The sequence below is a fragment of the Biomphalaria glabrata genome, chromosome 6 (genome assembly GCF_947242115.1).
Source record: "Biomphalaria glabrata chromosome 6, xgBioGlab47.1, whole genome shotgun sequence".
Lineage (NCBI taxonomy): Eukaryota > Metazoa > Mollusca > Gastropoda > Planorbidae > Biomphalaria > Biomphalaria glabrata.
Window position 1 is genome coordinate 32622738 of NC_074716.1, and position 17095 is coordinate 32639832.

Sequence of the window (17095 nt, forward strand, 5' to 3'; positions counted from 1 at the left end):
GAGAGAGGGGAGAGGGAGAGGGGAGAGAGATAGGGGAGAGAGAGGGAGAGAGAGGGAGTAGAGAGAGAAGGAGATAGAAAGAGAGAGAGGGAGAAAGAGAGGGAAAGGGAGAGAGAGAGAGGGAGCGAGAAGAAGAGGGAGAGAGAAAGAAAAAGAAAAGAAGAAAGATACTTACCAGCTTAAGTTACCCCTCAGTGTTCACCAAAGACAAACATATGACGTGAGCTCAAGTTTAAAGACACCTACAATTATCTCTGATGAGGCGATCAGCGCTAGTAGCATTGAACCAATCCCTCTTACCCTCACATCATCGATTTCGTCACACGTGAGTGACCACAACCTTCCAGCGCTTCAAGAATGTTCAGTTGTCCTTCTTTCTTCAAGGTTCCACTCCCAAATGAAATGAAAGTTATTTGAAATGAGTTCTTTAAGTGTCAACATGTCAAAGGAAGAGGAACAAACAGAACAAGTTATACAAAAGCTTTTCTCCACCTCTGTCAGAGATTATTGAATTGTATTAATTTACGTTAGTTTTTCCTCTCCACAAGTATTCCTATCTAAACTATTTGACTTGGCCGCTGTTTGATGGTACCTGATTGCCTAGAATGCCTTAGGTAGTAGAGTTCTAAACTAATCATAGCCCCCTGATTTGAGCACGGGAATATTTACATTGGATTGAAAAAAATTTTTTTTAGTTCACTTAATTTTAATGACTTTTGATGAGGCCAGGAACCAGTTAATAGACAAGCAGGATTTCCCCTGAGTCAGGACTTCCCTAAACAATAAGTCCAATGGATTCATTGTAAAGCACCCCTCTCCCTAACTTACATTTAGGCCGATATTTGCTACCGCCTTGCAAGATTTCTAGGGCAAACATGCAAAGAAACAACCTGCACATTTAGAGGTTATGAACGTCTGGTAGGGTAAATTATGGATCTATAGAACTGCAACCTGCATTTTGAGCGAATCCTGATATTATATCTCTGTTGTCATCAATCGAAAGATAGTTAAGACTTGACAGTCAACGCTGCTATAAAATAGTGAAGACTTGACAGTCAACGCTGCTATAAAATAGTGAAGACTTGACAGTCAACACTGCTATAAAATAATGAAGACTTAACAGTCAACACTGCTATAAAATAGTAAAGACTTGACAGTCAACACTGCTATAAAATAGTGAAGACTTGACAGTCAACACTGCTATAAAATAGTGAAGACTTGACAGTCAACACTGCTATAAAATAGTGAAGACTTGACAGTCAACACTGCTATAAAATAGTAAAGACTTGACAGTCAACACTTCTATAAAATAGTGAAGACTTGACAGTCAACACTTCTATAAAATAGTAAAGACTTGACAGTCAACACTGCTATAAAATAGTGAAGACTTGACAGTCAACACTGCTATAAAATAGTAAAGACTTAACAGTCAACACTGCTATAAAATAGTAAAGACTTGACAGTCAACGCTGCTATAAAATAGTAAAGACTTGACAGTCAACACTGCTATAAAATAGTAAAGAATTGACAGTCAACACTACTATGTAGAAAGAGCTCATCTACGTCCAAGACGACAATGTGGTCATGTGACTAGATCCAACAGACTTGCACCATACATAAGTAGTTCCCCTTTCAAACCTTGCGCTCTATGGGGCAGATGATGAAAAAGTCATCTGTTTCTTTGGCTAATTTTAACTATGGCTGCACAGCTAACAACCCCCTTTATTTTTCCCCAACTAATGTCTGGTACCTAATAGATTTTTGTGGATTTCGGGATGCCCTAAAAATCCCGAAATTCAACTTCCAGTTTTTTACCGGGATTCGAAGCTATGCGCTTTACCAGCCACGCATGACGCAGCATTTAAAGTGTAAGTATAGACAAATGAGGTGGTGAAGCGCTTGGTTTCCGAGCATGGGATCCTGGGTTCGAGTCTCGGTGATGACAGGGATTTGAATTTCGGGATTTTTAGGGCGCCCATGAGTCCAACCAACTCTTAATGGGTACCTGACTTTAGTTGGGGAAATTAAAGGCGGTTGGTCGTTGTGCTGGCTACATGACACCCTGCTCGTTAACCGCTGGCCAAAGAAACAGATGAGCTTAACATCAACTGCCTTTTAGATCGCAAGGTCTGAAAATGGAATTTCACTTTAATTATAGACAAGTGAGAGTGACAATAAAAATTGACATCTAAAAGCTTGGATCAACTTATTTTGAGCATATCCCCGCAGAGGGTGGACTGACTTTGAGAAAGAGTAAGCATTAGTTTCTTAACAAGCTACCGCCATTATCTGCATTCATACACATGGCTAAGAGGTATGGAGAGCTAAGACACTGCCCCTAATAGGCATGTAGGGTCTCCGCTGACTACACATGAAAAGAAAATGCAGCTAATTTTTTAAATTTATCTCATCATACCCTCGTACATTATCTGCTTGGTCGAAAGCACACTTCTACTTCAATAGGCCTAAATGTCCAAGAAGACATTTACTCCATATATCGTGTTAGAGACTAAATCTACCTATCGAAACAGCAAACTTCTGTAAATGCACAAACATTCAAGCCCGTTGTGACAGTTGAAAGAGCAAATGCCTGAGATAAGATTCTTGCTTACCGAACATATCTTCACTACCAATAAACAAACCAAATCAAATGACTTTCCTGTTCTGTAAGTTTTTACTATGTTGGGAAAAAAAAACTAAAGAAATTTCTTACTGTAGCCCAGGATCTTCACTTTTAATAAGATCGATATGTGTTTTTGTAGTTTAGTGTCCACCATTATCTCCCCTTTTAAAGCAGGTGTTAAGGAAATAAAAAGTAGGTCTATAGATCTATAGAATTAAGAAAAGAACAATGCAGATTAATAGAAACAAAAAAGTTAAACTGTTTGGCATGGGTCGAACAGGAAAACAAAAAGGTCAACCCCGTGTCATGGGTCGAACAGGAAAACAAAAAGGTCACACTGTTTGTCATGGGTCGAACAGGAAAACAAAAAGGTCACACTGTTTGTCATGGGTCGAACAGGAAAACAAAAAGGTCACACCACGTGTCATGGGACGAACAGGAAAACAAAAAGGTCACACTGTTTGTCATGGGTCGAACAGGAAAACAAAAAGGTCACACTGTTTGTCATGGGTCGAACAGGAAAACAAAAAGGTCACACCACGTGTCATGGGACGAACAGGAAAACAAAAAGGTCACACTGTTTGTCATGGGTCGAACAGGAAAACAAAAAGGTCACACTGTTTGTCATGGGTCGAACAGGAAAACAAAAAGACACACTGTTTGTCATGGGTCGAACAGGAAAACAAAAAGGTCACACCACGTGTCATGGGACGAACAGGAAAACAAAAAGGTCACACTGTTTGTCATGGGTCGAACAGGAAAACAAAAGGTCACACTGTTTGTCTTGGGTTGAACAGGAAAACAAAAAGGTCACACCACGTGTCATGGGTTGAACAGGAAAACAAAAAGGTTACACTGTTTGGCATGGGTTGAACAGGAAAACAAAAAGGTCACACTGTTTCTCATGGGTCAAACAGGAAAACAAAAAGGTCAACACCGTGTCATAGGTCGAACAGGAAAACAAAAAGGTCACACTGTTTGTCATGGGTCGAACAGGAAAACAAAAAGGACACACTGTTTGGCATGGGTCGAACAGGAAAACAAAAAGGTCACACCACGTGTCATGGGACGAACAGGAAAACAAAAAGATCACACTGTTTGTCATGGGTTGAACAGGAAAACAAAAAGGTCACACTGTTTGTCATGGGTCGAACAGGAAAACAAAAAGGTCACAACACGTGTCATGGGACGAACAGGAAAACAAAAAAGTCACATTGTTTGTCATGGGTTGAACAGAAAACAAAAAGGTCAGACTGTTTGTCATGGGTCGAACAGGAAAACAAAAAGGTCACACTGTTTGTCATGGGTTGAACAGGAAAACAAAAAGGTCACACTGTTTGTCATGGGTCGAACAGGAAAACAAAAAGGTCACACCACGTGTCATGGGACGAACAGGAAAACAAAAAGGTCACACCACGTGTCATGGGACGAACAGGAAAACAAAAGGTCACACTGTTTGTCATGGGTCGAACAGAAAACAAAAAGGTCACACTGTTTGTCATGGGTCGAACAGGAAAAAAAAGGTTACACCACGTGTCATGGGTCGAACAGGAAAACAAAAAGGTCACACTGTTTGTCGTGGGTCGAACAGGAAAACAAAAAGGTCACACCACGTGTCATGGGTTGAACAGGAAAACAAAAAGGTCACACTGTTTGTCTTGGGTCGAACAGGAAAACAAAAAGGTCACACCACGTGTCATGGGTTGAACAGGAAAACAAAAAGGTCACACTGTTTGTCTTGGGTCGAACAGGAAAACAAAAAGAAGGAGAGCGGGACTCACAGGACGAAGGGGCATAACAAAATTAAAACATTTTCAGCATACACACTCAAGCAAAATTTACTATTGAAAACGCCTGGCAATACGACCCTGAATCTGAGGGTTGTCATGTGATAGATCGCAAGGCTTGCTTCTGAAAGAGTCATTGTTCGCAGCTCAGAAAATACACATTTAATAGTGACTATTAAACTAAGTTCAGTTAAGTGAAAAGGAAGAGTGTAATAGCATGCCAATTGTATCGTACCAAGAAGTGTCGTACTGCAGGGCTACCATGCTTAATGCTAAGTCATCAGCCTCTACTTAGAATGTATTAAACATCCTTACTTAGATCTAGAAAATGAACGTAGAAACACATTGTAATGGAGCAACACATTTCTAGTACATTATTCATTTATGATGAAATATATTAGAAAACAAAAATTAAGTTATTTGACATTGTTATTTGGATACAGTGTTTCTTCTGAAAGAAATGTGGAAGCACTGACAGTTACATTGGCGACTGACTGGACAAAACCAATAAGCTGTACAACAAGGAGATTGTTTTCTTTCACCTCCAAGACCATTGAACATGTGGAAAGAAAACGATCGCACTTTCAAAACGTGGTTGTCCTATCGGGTCATAGATCTGGGTTTTTGGGTTGAATTTAGTGATAAAGATAACATTGAGTGCAAATCTTTTAGTTTTGAAACGCAATGGCGTAACTAAGGGGGGGGGATGGGGGGGGGAGAATTTTAAAATCCCCCCGGGCCCCCACCTAGGGGGGGCCCCCAAATGGGTGTCCGAAATTTATTTGTAAATACATAAATTAATATATTTGATTGACAAATAGTGTCAACGGGTGTCTTTTTTTTTTTCAACATTTATGGATTAAATTTATCACAAAGACTAAACCTAGATCTAGGTCTATCAGTACGTTGACTTTGTTGACATTTAAAAAATATTTTTTTCCAGAGAGATCAAATTATTTTTTAAAATTAGTCTTACATTTTAAACTTTGTTGCCACGAATATAACTGCATGATATACAGCGAATTCCAGGTATCTTGTTACTTTTACTAATAATAGATCTAATAGATTATTATTATTATTATTAAATGGCGAGAATTATAATTTCAGAATTAAACTTCACACTCTAGTTGTTACCCCTTTATTCATCTTTCCTCAATCCAATGGAAACTCTCTTTTTATTTACATCTAATCCTTTTGCTTTAGCACAAAACATTAAAAAAAAATAATGACGTAATATCATATAATATTAACACATCCTTCCTTTTGAAGTTATTATCATACCCTTCCTTTTAAAGTTCTTAAGAGTGATATCTACTAGCAAGGCCGGCCCTAGCATTTGCGGGGCCCCTATGCGAAACGGATCTCGCAGGGCTTAATCTGGGTAGGGATAAGCATAATGTCAAAATTATCTTTTTTGAATTAGAAAATAGGCCTACTTTCGTATTTGCAATAAATTTTTATGCCACTTGTTATTTATAGACACCCCAAAATGTCAATTTCGTCTATTCTTCAGGAGATTTGAATAAATTCAAAAAAAGTTCAGGACTTTATCGTATATTTTGCCATTTCAAGAGATTTCCTGGAGGCCCTGGAAAATCAGGAGGTCGCGAAAACCCTGTTATTTTATATACGTTATAATGGTTTAATTTAATAATGTACACTTGGAATTAGCGCGGGGCCTATGAAAGCGCGGCGCCCACTGCGACCGCATAGGCTGCAGTGGCCTAAGGCCGGCCCTGTCTACTAGGAACTTTAACAATTCGTCCATTTCTGGTTGTCTTGACTGGCACAACAAGTTCTCTAGACGTTGGTCTATAACTGTCTTTTTCGTTTGTTCCAACAGTTTGCAGTTCATTATCTTCATCGGTATCATAGTACCCAGAGATGTCTTCATCGAAACTCTTATTCAAAAAGCGTTGATTTCTTCTGTATGTTTTACCATCGTTTGTCTTTATGATGTAAGATCTGGGTGCTGAATGTTTTTTTAGGACAACTGCTTTTTGCCATGATTGACCTAGACGAACTCTCCTACAGAATAATCTTTAGGTAGTCTTGCTTTTGCATCGTATTTCACTTTGCTTTTCATCTGTCGTTCGTTGAGTAATATCTCTGCATTTTCAGCTACCGATGGTTTCAATATTTTGTGATCTGTTGGAATGATTCCCTGAGTCTTCTACTCGTCAGCAGTTGTGATGGTGAATACGGCAGTCCACTTATCGGACTATTTCTATACTCGAGCATAACGAGATATGGATCTTTCCCACTTTTGTATGCTCTGAATCCTTTTGCTTTCGCACAAAACATAAACAACCAACAATGACGTAATACCATATAATATTAGCACAGAATCTTCTTCATGCAGTGGAAAATTAAGAATTTTTTGCCTATCTGGAATTCTGGTCAAAGCTCCTGCACCCAATTAATATAGTTCGGAAGAAACTACAAAAGTCTGGACTGCATATACGGGAAGCTGCTAAAGAAATTACTACCCTTTCATGCTTTCTGCAAAATGATGAGAAACTGACAAAAACCCAATCCATCGAAAAAGCAAAAGAAGGTAGTTAATACTATGAATTCCATGTAATCAAAACAACCAGAAGAAAGAAAAGAGTTGATGGGGAGTTGAGTTCTAATGTATGACTGTCAATAGAACTGCAATTCAAACGTGTTGCGACAGAAGTGCTGGACAGACTTTATATGGAGATGAAGGGCAGATTCCAAAGGCTGGAAAGAAAATGGATACCTTTGGGTTTCTTCTTGAACCAAGACACCTGTTAGATGAAGACACGCTTGTGCTACTTTTCCTGTTTGTATGATGAAATAAATGGAAAATCGCTTTTTCAATGATGTCATTGATGCACGAGCACTTTTCATTAACAAACCAGTAATACAATCACCAATAGACATATTGAGGAAACATGCTTCATATGGGAATTACGTGTGCTCAAACTTTGCAACCTCCTCCGAATACCGCTAACACAGGCCACTTCCATTACGTCATGTGAGAGATCATTCTCAAAGCTCAAGTTCATCAAAAACTATCTCAGGAGCACAATGACGCAAGAAAGGCTTATCATGGCTTTATTGTCAGTGAAGTCACAAATACTAGAAAGTATCGATGTAGTTGATGTTATAGATTTCTTTGCTGCACATAATGCACGACGTGAAGCGATATCAATTTAGATTTGTCACTTGTGCATTATTTAACTAATAAACAACGGTATTATTAATTAAAAGAGTCTTGATGATTACTTTTTGTTAAGTTTACTGATATACTGAACCACTTTGATTTGTGGCTTATTTATTTTTGCGTACATTATCTCATGTCATATGTCGAATGTCAAAATGCAAGGGGCCCCCAAAGAGGTCAATCCCCCCGGGCCCCCAAATCCTTAGTTACGCCCCTGTTGAAACGAATGATAAATAAACATGCCATGTATTCTAGTGCTGCTATTAGACTGTATGTTAGGCGGCATGTCAGGTTTAGTCAAGATAAACACGTTTTTGACCCATTTAAATGTTGTAGTTAACTTACAATTTTGTTGACAACATTTGATCACACACACACACACATTCAAACACACACACACACACACACAAATCTAGATTCTCCTTTTTTTCATCAGCCAGCTACTTACAGGAGAAGGGGCATTTGACACGATTTTGTTCTAAAAGGACCTAAGTTTGACCAGTCGCATGTATTAGTATTTATGTTTGTTTTGTTTTCTAAGTTTCGTACCTTCCAATGATTACGTTCTATGGTCAAATCTCCTACGGGACGGCAAGGAATGGGAGCGGGCAGGGTTCAAACTCGGGGCCATCGTGGCCACAGTTCGAAGCGCATGACACGCGACCAGGCAGCCAAAGAACAATAGTAAATGTATTCTTTCAGACCTTGCGATCTATAGGGCAGACAATGTAGAAGTCACCCTTTTCTATGGCCAATGGTTAACGAGGGTGTCGTGTGGTCAGCACACAACTACCAACCGCCTTTACTTTTCCCAACTAATGTAAGGTACCTATGGTGGTCCTAAAAATACCGAAATTCAAAATGCCAGTCTTCACTGAGATTCGAACCCGACTCGGATACCAAGCGCTTTATCACAAGCCAGCACACCCCAGCCATCTAACTAAAAAAAAATACTAACTAGATGTAGTTAAAACTTACCTGCTCCAACTCTTATACTGAATAGTGATACCAAATAAGATAACGTTTATGTCTGACTGTCATAGACCCGCGCGAGTCACCAACAAATAAACACTCCCAACTATTCATCCACAATGCATAAATTGCACTAATGTTTTTACACTTAACCTGGGGATGTTAATCGCAGTCTCGTACCAGACTACATACTGCTGTTGTGATGATGTCATTAGGAAACATTAATTTCTCTCGAGTTGAAGCAATACATGTGCCCCAATTCTATTTATAGAACATATATCCTTGTCACCACTGCAGTAACTGGCCTGACGGGAAAGGAAGACAGACATTAAAGACATACAAGCACAAGTAAATAGTGTCTGTTATCGAAATGAAAAAGATAATAAAGTCTAGATTTACTTTTCGGGAAAAACAAGTTTTTGACAAACATATTTGGTCAAAGAAATTGACTCGAGAGAAATGTAGCGCTGTTAGGTGCATGTCCCCAAGAGAGTGAATACAGTTTAGGTAGAGAACTAGAAAGAATGAAATACAAGAAACATGCTACACAATACAGACAACAGTGGCACTCCCGAAACGGGTAGTGGTGGAGTTAATCATGCTTTCGTTTCCCTCCAATCAGAGGCGTAGCATCCATGGCGCGAAGGAAGTCCCGGGCCCATGACCAACAGAGCCCCATAAGGGCACTTTAAAAAATCGAAAACAAAATGTGTCGAATGTAATCATTTAAATGTATTCAATTCTTATCTATTTTACTTACCATACATAATGTTGTTCTATTATAATCTCTAACAAAAAAACACAAAAACAGAACAGAAATAAGAAATAGCAAATCGATGTACATTTCATGAGTAAGATGTAACAAGCTTTCATTGTGCGGTCTTCGCAGAAATGATCATTTCGGTGGCACCAGTCACTGTGGCTTAGAACGCAGGAAAACGTTTAGCGTCTCGGTCCTGGATCCAGCTTGGAGAACTTGCAGCGTCCTTCTAGTCCTTCCCCCCTTTTTTAATCATAATCTTAGGAACGGGGCCCAATATCATATTCTTGAACCCGGGCCCACGATCACCTTGCTACGCCACTGCCTCCAATGATATAAGCTACGTATTGACTTTGGTCCTCCTTAGTATAAATGTGTGCTAAAATTTTTACGCGTTAAACTCAGGCTAGAAACTATTCAGCATTATTGCTCAGGTAGTAATGCCCAGCGTACGACCAGCGGGCTATTTCTGGCCTGTGACGCTATCCTTCCCCTCGAAATGTCATCTCTTAGTGCAGGATCAAGCCACAGAGCCGGGGTTCCACTTAACTCCAACATTTTTGTTTTGAGCCGATGCGGCTGGTCTCTCTGTCACGGGTGTAAGAAATGATTTGGCCCCAAGATCGAGACAGGTTGGGAACCCCTGTGCAAGGGCATTAACTCTTAAAAAATGTACAGCCAGAGTATCATTTGTGAATATTTGCTTGAGCTGTTTTAATTCGTGATGTGGTTTGTATTTCCAAAACTGCCTGGGTTGATATCAGGCTTACATTTGCCGCTCTTTCTTCCCTAGATCCATTACAGCATGGAATAGGTTGCCTGAATCAGCCAGGAAAACTAACGACTTAGCAGAGTTAAGTCACTGATTAATTAACATGCATGACGAGACTGGCACGTGAAACTAGTCGATCGTAATTATCTTCTTCTTTGAAGTAACGTCTGTAATTTGTAAGATAAGATAAGATTAACATGCTAAAATGGGGAGCTTTAACAATTTCTTTTTTTTTTCCATATAAATAAATGATTTTTTCGAACACAGTGGAAGTATTTCCCTAACAACTTCCATGTAAGAATAATCGAAGAGGATTTTACAAATGTATTACACCTTACTTTTTACATGCTAACTCGCACGAAGACACACATAAACACACAACATAAACACACAACATAAACACACAACATATACACACACCATAAACACACAACATAAAGACACAACATAAAGACACAACTTTAAAAAAGAAGAGGATGTGTTTTAAATTCTCGGAATTTCGATGTTCTAAAACACAGTATACGAAACCTTTGGTCAATCATCAACAGGTTCATCTATTATTATAACTAAATCTATTAGATACTAGCGTTCACATGTTTACTTACCATGTTCGTATCACTGAATAGTCCAACAGACGTCATTCACAACAAAAGGCCTGGATTCCAAATTTGTGTTGCTCACGGAAAGAAAGTTATCCTTTTCACACGTGTGACCTAATCAAGTGCAGACAACTTCTGACCGGCACAAGTGGAAGTCACTATTAGAATGACGGAACTTGCGGACCTGAAGTGTCCAATCAAAAGAAAACACTTCGTTCCTGTATCTCTAATTAACGAATAGCTCACAAGAACATTTAGAGCACAGCGGACACGGAGGCGGATACTAAAATTGTGTACTTACGATTATTGCTTAGTTATTATTATTGTCTCTCTATATTTTTTTAAGAAAAGAAAAGAATGAAAAATAAATGTATTTTGATGTATCCAGAATGGGCTTCATAAGAATGCATGCCATGAACAAATTATATAAACAGGCTAAAACAAGAAGGTCTTAATTGTATGAGATTTTTTGGGAGTATTCGATTTGTACTGTAAGTAAATCTCAAAGACACTAAAAGTTAATTTTCTATTAAGGTCAAAGAGAGTCAGAAGATAGCAGTAAGATCATGGTATGACTAAATGTGTTCATTGTATTGATCATTTTGCTTTTTTTTTCGACATTGTGTGGACATGGGTGATATTCACCTGCTGGACATCAAATTCATTTAGGACACTGCTGGAGAGATATATAATTGAATCATTATCGACGGTCAATTTTTTTTTGACATGGCCACTTAATAAATCTGCCACTATCCACTGACTGCTAATGTTATTTCTAGCTGATTGACACTCTGCACATGGCCGATTGGCTACTTGGTTGAGAGTGTGGAAAAAAAGGGAGATGATCACATGGCTATTACGAGATGAGTAGAGCTCCCTACGAGTGAGACATTCTTTCCGAGCTTGATATAAGTGTGAATTTACTAATAAGTTATAAGTTAAAAAGGACTCTGAATCACTGCGCGCATCCTTAATCTTCAGAATCGAAGACATTGATATTATAAATGACTATCTTAATCAAGCTGTGGTTTAACTCTTTTCTAGCCTAGTTCTAACGCTGAAAGAAAATAAATAGAATCAACTCAACTGGCACTACGACTTTATATGGGAGTTACATAAATGTACATGGTGCCGCCTATGCATGGAGCCATTATAGACCAAATATAAAAAAAAAAAAAAACAATCAATGTTCTGAGTCAAGAATTGGACTTTACCTAATTGATACTTTACCTTTCAGTCTTGCACCTACATGGATTAAAAAAAAACATATCCATCAAGCAGGGCCGGCGTTAGGCAAAGTAAATATGGATGCCCTAGGCGAAGTGAATAGAGAGGCCCTAGGCAAATTGTATACGGTGGCCCGAACTGAAATAGCAAAGCAAAAATTTGGGACCGAAAAATACGCAACGAATTAAAAGTCGTCCAGTATCTAGATCTAAATGAACAAGTAAGTAAATGTATATAACATCGATAGCACTAATGTACTTCATGGACTAGTCATGATCACCAGACTAGAAATAGCGTTTCAGCACTTCAACAAAAGGAAGAAACAATGGTCTTCTAGCATATGTAAGATCTTAACATTTGCAAATAAACCTTAGACTTAGAGCTAGGCTAGTAGAGCCATAGGGTTTTGGTATGTTTGAGATTTCATCAATGTTTCGCACTTTTTTTTCTCTAAAAAAATTACTTGAGTCCTGTGCGAGGTCCCCACCAATCGGATGCCCTAGGCGGCTGCCTAGTTTGCCTATGCCTAAGGCCGGCTCTGCCTAAATACCCAACTAGTCTCTATGTCTTTCTGTTCTAAAGAATACAAAAGGAGACATGTAGGTGTGTTACCTACATCTCACGGCCTATACAAAGTGCCAGTACATTAATAGTCTTGTAGACACAGTGTTCACACTCTGAGCTTATTGAGAGAGAAGTTAAAGGTTCATTTGGATATTTGTTTACTTTGGTCATTGGGTAATTAGAAATGAAAACAATATCAATGTGTATGGGTTTTTGCCTCTATTTTGTTTTCAGTTGGAAGCAGTCAGGGGAAAAAGGGAAAACAATAATGCACACATGTTTACGTAAGCATTTTAGACCATATTTGTTGATTGTAACAGTGTGCGTGGGATTTTGCGAATATAGAACTTTCCACGATACTTTATCTCCGTATCTTAGTGGAAAGGTATTTATATCCCAGCTTTCGAGGCACATTTGAACGTCAATATTACCCAGTGTACTTCTTTGAAAGTCTACCGGCAGACGAACACGGCAGAAATGAAAAGATGTCAAAAGAAAAGCTGAATAAATATTAGAACACTTCTTGCATGGTAACAGACCCTACGCGTAGTCAAAGCGAATGTAAGACGTGTGTGGATTGCATTGTTTTATTGCACAAAGTTCGAGGGGGAAAATGATATCATGATGATATAGAAACGATGCCAGAGAAGAATGCACGAATAGCAAAATGAACTTATTAATTTGTACGTTCAATTCGAATTGCCGCCCAAAAACAGGAAATTATTTTAGGATTGAATATAATTTCCTTTTTTTCCACTGGGAAAAATATGCAGGTCGCAACTGGGTTTGGGCAGTCATGCAAAACACTGCACTCACCTTTTAGCTTTGGACTCGAAGACATCGCCATTATTATAGTATTACTATTTCTAACAGAAATGCCTAGCTACTAATAATCTAGTCCAACATTTTTACATTTTCATTGCACAAACTTTGGGCTGTACAGTGGTGAGAAACGAAAATAGAAGAAAATAATTTTCCTTGGTGGGGGCAATCTAAGAGGGTTATTTGTTTGTAAAGCGAGCTTAAATAGGTGTTTGTAACGAGTCTAAACTTGAATTCGCTATTCACAATGGCTGCCTGGTCGTGTAATATCCAGACCATTTGTTATAGAAAGCCTCAATGCCGCCTCACCACAGACCTGCTACGTCACAACCTTTGGGCTGTGGAGACCAATAGCTCGTTGCCACGTCGTACAGACCTGTGACGTGGCAACACGCTATTGGTCTAAACTGCTCTCAAGCTGTATGCGCGCTGGACTGTTGTTCGATAGTCTTGATGGTCCCGCGTTCATACCCTGCCCCTGTCCGCTGCCATCCCCGCCGTCCTCCGGGAGGTTTAGACCAGGAAGTAGATCATCTTTCACTCTGGAGAAACATCCGCGACAAGTAAAACATTTTTACAATTGCAGACCAAATGTTTGACGCAAAGTAAGGGTAGGTCTCTTTTAATGTGACCGTAATGTAAAAACTTTCAAATCAATTTCAGAAACCAATGTGTGGAGGTAGTTCGGGGCATTATTCATTTGATAATACCCGCGTCATGATCCTTTAGTAGCTTCAGAGAGTCGACGAAAAATAAGTTTACATTTCGATTTGTTTATCTCTTTCCCCCCCCCCTCCATAGTTGCTGTTGCGACTGCTCTACAAATTTAAGTGCAAAAAAAAAAATGTGTCCTAAGAGCAGCTCTAGAAATTGTGCTAAGGTGTTGCTAACATTGAAATAATATTTCCAACCATTTTGTTCAGTTAATTCACCAATCCTCTAATGATTCAGTATTTCTAACTTGTACATAGACCTGTCAGGATGTTTACACTAACTGAATGCAATAAAGAGATTGAACTGAAGTGGCTGCCTATGCAACTAACGAGCAGCTATGTCAATACAAAGCACATCCATGTCTTACCAGCAAGAGAAGATAAACACTTTCATGTCACTGAGATATGTTTGAACTCATGTTATTCAGTTTCATTTCATAAATCCGTGAGACTACAAGACTCAATTGACCAAAGAAATGTTGAGTCACAAATTAGCTGCAAAGAAATGTTTTAGAGTTGGCACGTTGCCGAATCCCACAAAAGTCAAAGCATTAGCAGTCCAGATTGTCTACGTCTTCCAAAGAAAGCGGACAACTATGTTGAATTTCACAAGTGGTTTGAAAATAGTCACATTTTGACTCATTTGAGTAACATTTACAGTTTCTAATGAAGTGTTTCCATAGACATAAATAAATATAGACTGGAAAAAGGAAATAACTTCATGTAACTTGAAAACATGTATATCTATTGTCGGATTTCCGAATTCTGAACAGTTGCATTATCTTCAGTCTTAGAGATTAAACAAAACTATATTGCTCATAAATGCTGTATAATAAAGTATACAAAATTGCAAGTCACAAATTTTCGTTTCATAAAACTCTTTTATCGGCCAGTCTATATTTATTTATGTCTATGAGTGTTTCTCAATCTTTTATATAGGAGATATGATGTTCCCCTCCCCGGAAGAAGAAGAAAATGTACGCCCCGATACCAGCACCAGCTTCATCGTACCTAAAGAAAGTGGAAAAAAGAAGTGGCAGGAATGATCCGATAGTAATAAGGCTTGTCTTTGAGTCCGAAGATTAATGAGGAATGCAATATTTCCCGTGGCAACGCAGCCCCTACTGTGACCTACATTGTTTGCCACATCCAGGGCAAGCATAAGCATTGTTCGCCGGTGGACTGGTCCACACATGAGATTGAGCATGCTATAAGCATGAAAGTAGAGCTATATAAAAGCTATAATTAAAAAAAAAATATTTCCCATGGTTACGCAGCCCCAGCTGTGACATGCATATTTCGCCACATCCAAGGCAAGCATAACCATTGTCCACAGTGGTCGATTAAGATGTTCTTTTCGCCGTCTGCTTCTGTCCTCGGCAGCGGATTTTCTTTTGGTCTCAAATATGTATCCCGCGGCCTTTGTGAGTGACCTCCAGATGTCTCGTTCTGAGGCCGCATGCAACCAGGTGCTCTCTTCTATGTTAGCTAAGGCAAGTTGGCGCCTAAGCTGGTCTTTAAAGCATTTCCGTGGGACACCTTTGTTACGTCGACCACCTTTTAGCTCACCAAAAAAGACTGCTTTTGGCATACGTTTGTTCCCCATACGGGATACGTGTCCTGCCCAGCGTAACTGTCGGACCATAAGAGGTCCTTATATACTGACCATACCGGCGTTCGCAAGGGCATCCCTGTTTGTAGTGTGATCTTGCCACCGTATGTCCATGATGGAGCGCAAGCATCTTTGGTGAAAGCGCTCAAGTTGTCTTAGTTGCTTTCTGCATTTGTCTCAAATCCATATAGAAGGGTTGAGAGAACCACTGCTTGGTAGACATTGATTTTGTAGGCAGGCAGATTTATTCCGCCAAACTCTCGTCTGGAGGCGTCCAAAATCACTACTGGCCGATATAGAATTATAACATTCGATGTTTAAGTAGTGTACGTAAGTCTGGAATGGACTTGAACCTCGGAGTGTCATCTTATAGCGGGCCAGTGTTTGTCACGAAAAAAAAAAAAAGTCGTCAGAACTCTCTGGAAAACTTCGACCCTTTTATTGTGGAACATAAAATAAAATAAACCAGGGCGTCACCAGACACACTTTGAAATGTCTTTTGCCCCTTGGCAAAAACGGTAAAAAATTAAAGACTCCATCCTGTTCTATACTCTTAAACGAGCAATTCTTGCATATATATTTATTAATTTTATTTCATAAAACGGCTCTAACGATTTTCTTTAAAATTTCAAGGTATGTGTATATTAATGAGAAAAATTCTCAACTCATTGGCCACATCGGGAAAACTCGAGGTCGACCGTTAGGCCCTATATCAGTTTGAAAATGTCTCATTATCGAAAAATTAATTTTGGCTAGAATGTTTTATGAATGAAAAATTTCTATATGACGTCAAAGAGACAAAACTTGACACCGCTTACGTCGTTTTAATGAATCCATTGATCTAATTAAACATTTGCGCACCGTCTTATTGTAGATTGATCTATTATGAAACTAATTTAACTATGGTAGAAAAATAATGACATTAAATTTGTTAATGTATGATTAGTTATTGTGTTTTAAAGGCTTTATAAATTATTTACACTTTAATTGCGTAGACCCGCAGGTAGCTTTTACTTTGTTATTAGTTTGCTAGTGAATTACTGCAATGTGGTCAAGCTTCGAAGTCTACTGTCCCATACCAAAAACATAAGAAATGGTCATAACATAGCTTATCTATGCCTTACTTGCACACACTGAACATGATACCCAGGGCAGGCCCTAATATTTGCGGAGCCCTAAGTGAAAGGGATAGCACGCGACCCAGTCAGGGTAGGGATAAGGATAATAAGTGAAAATTAAGATTTTTTATTAGAAAATAAATTCGTCTTTGCATTACATTTAATTAAATGAAAGCTGACAATGCAAATTTTTTTTTCACGCGTAGGATTGGCGTTTACCATATTGATAAGCACCCCAATATGACAGTTTTGTCTATTTTAAGGACATTTTTATGATTTTCAGGAGATTTCCAGGACTCCTTGAAAACAAGGAACCCTATAATAAGTTATAATAGT

The 17095-nt window shown here is 38.8% G+C and overlaps 1 protein-coding gene across 6 annotated transcripts in view; it reads right to left on the bottom strand.

The window, feature by feature from the left end:
* Positions 1–17095, bottom strand: part of LOC106071642 (uncharacterized) — a 33201-nt gene that overhangs the window by 13704 nt on the left and 2402 nt on the right. Inside the window, exons 1-2 of one of the 6 annotated variants that reach the window (XM_056032109.1) lie at positions 8579–8870; positions 176–390 (exon numbers count right to left, since the gene is read on the bottom strand). The exons of 1 other annotated variant lie outside the window; for it this stretch is intronic. The gene's annotated coding sequence lies outside the window, so the exon portion shown is untranslated. Of the gene's footprint in view, positions 1–175; positions 3052–8578; positions 8871–10709; positions 10840–17095 lie in introns of those variants that run through there. 4 more of the 6 variants (XM_056032107.1, XM_056032112.1, XM_056032104.1 and 1 more) reach the window with 4 other exon arrangements.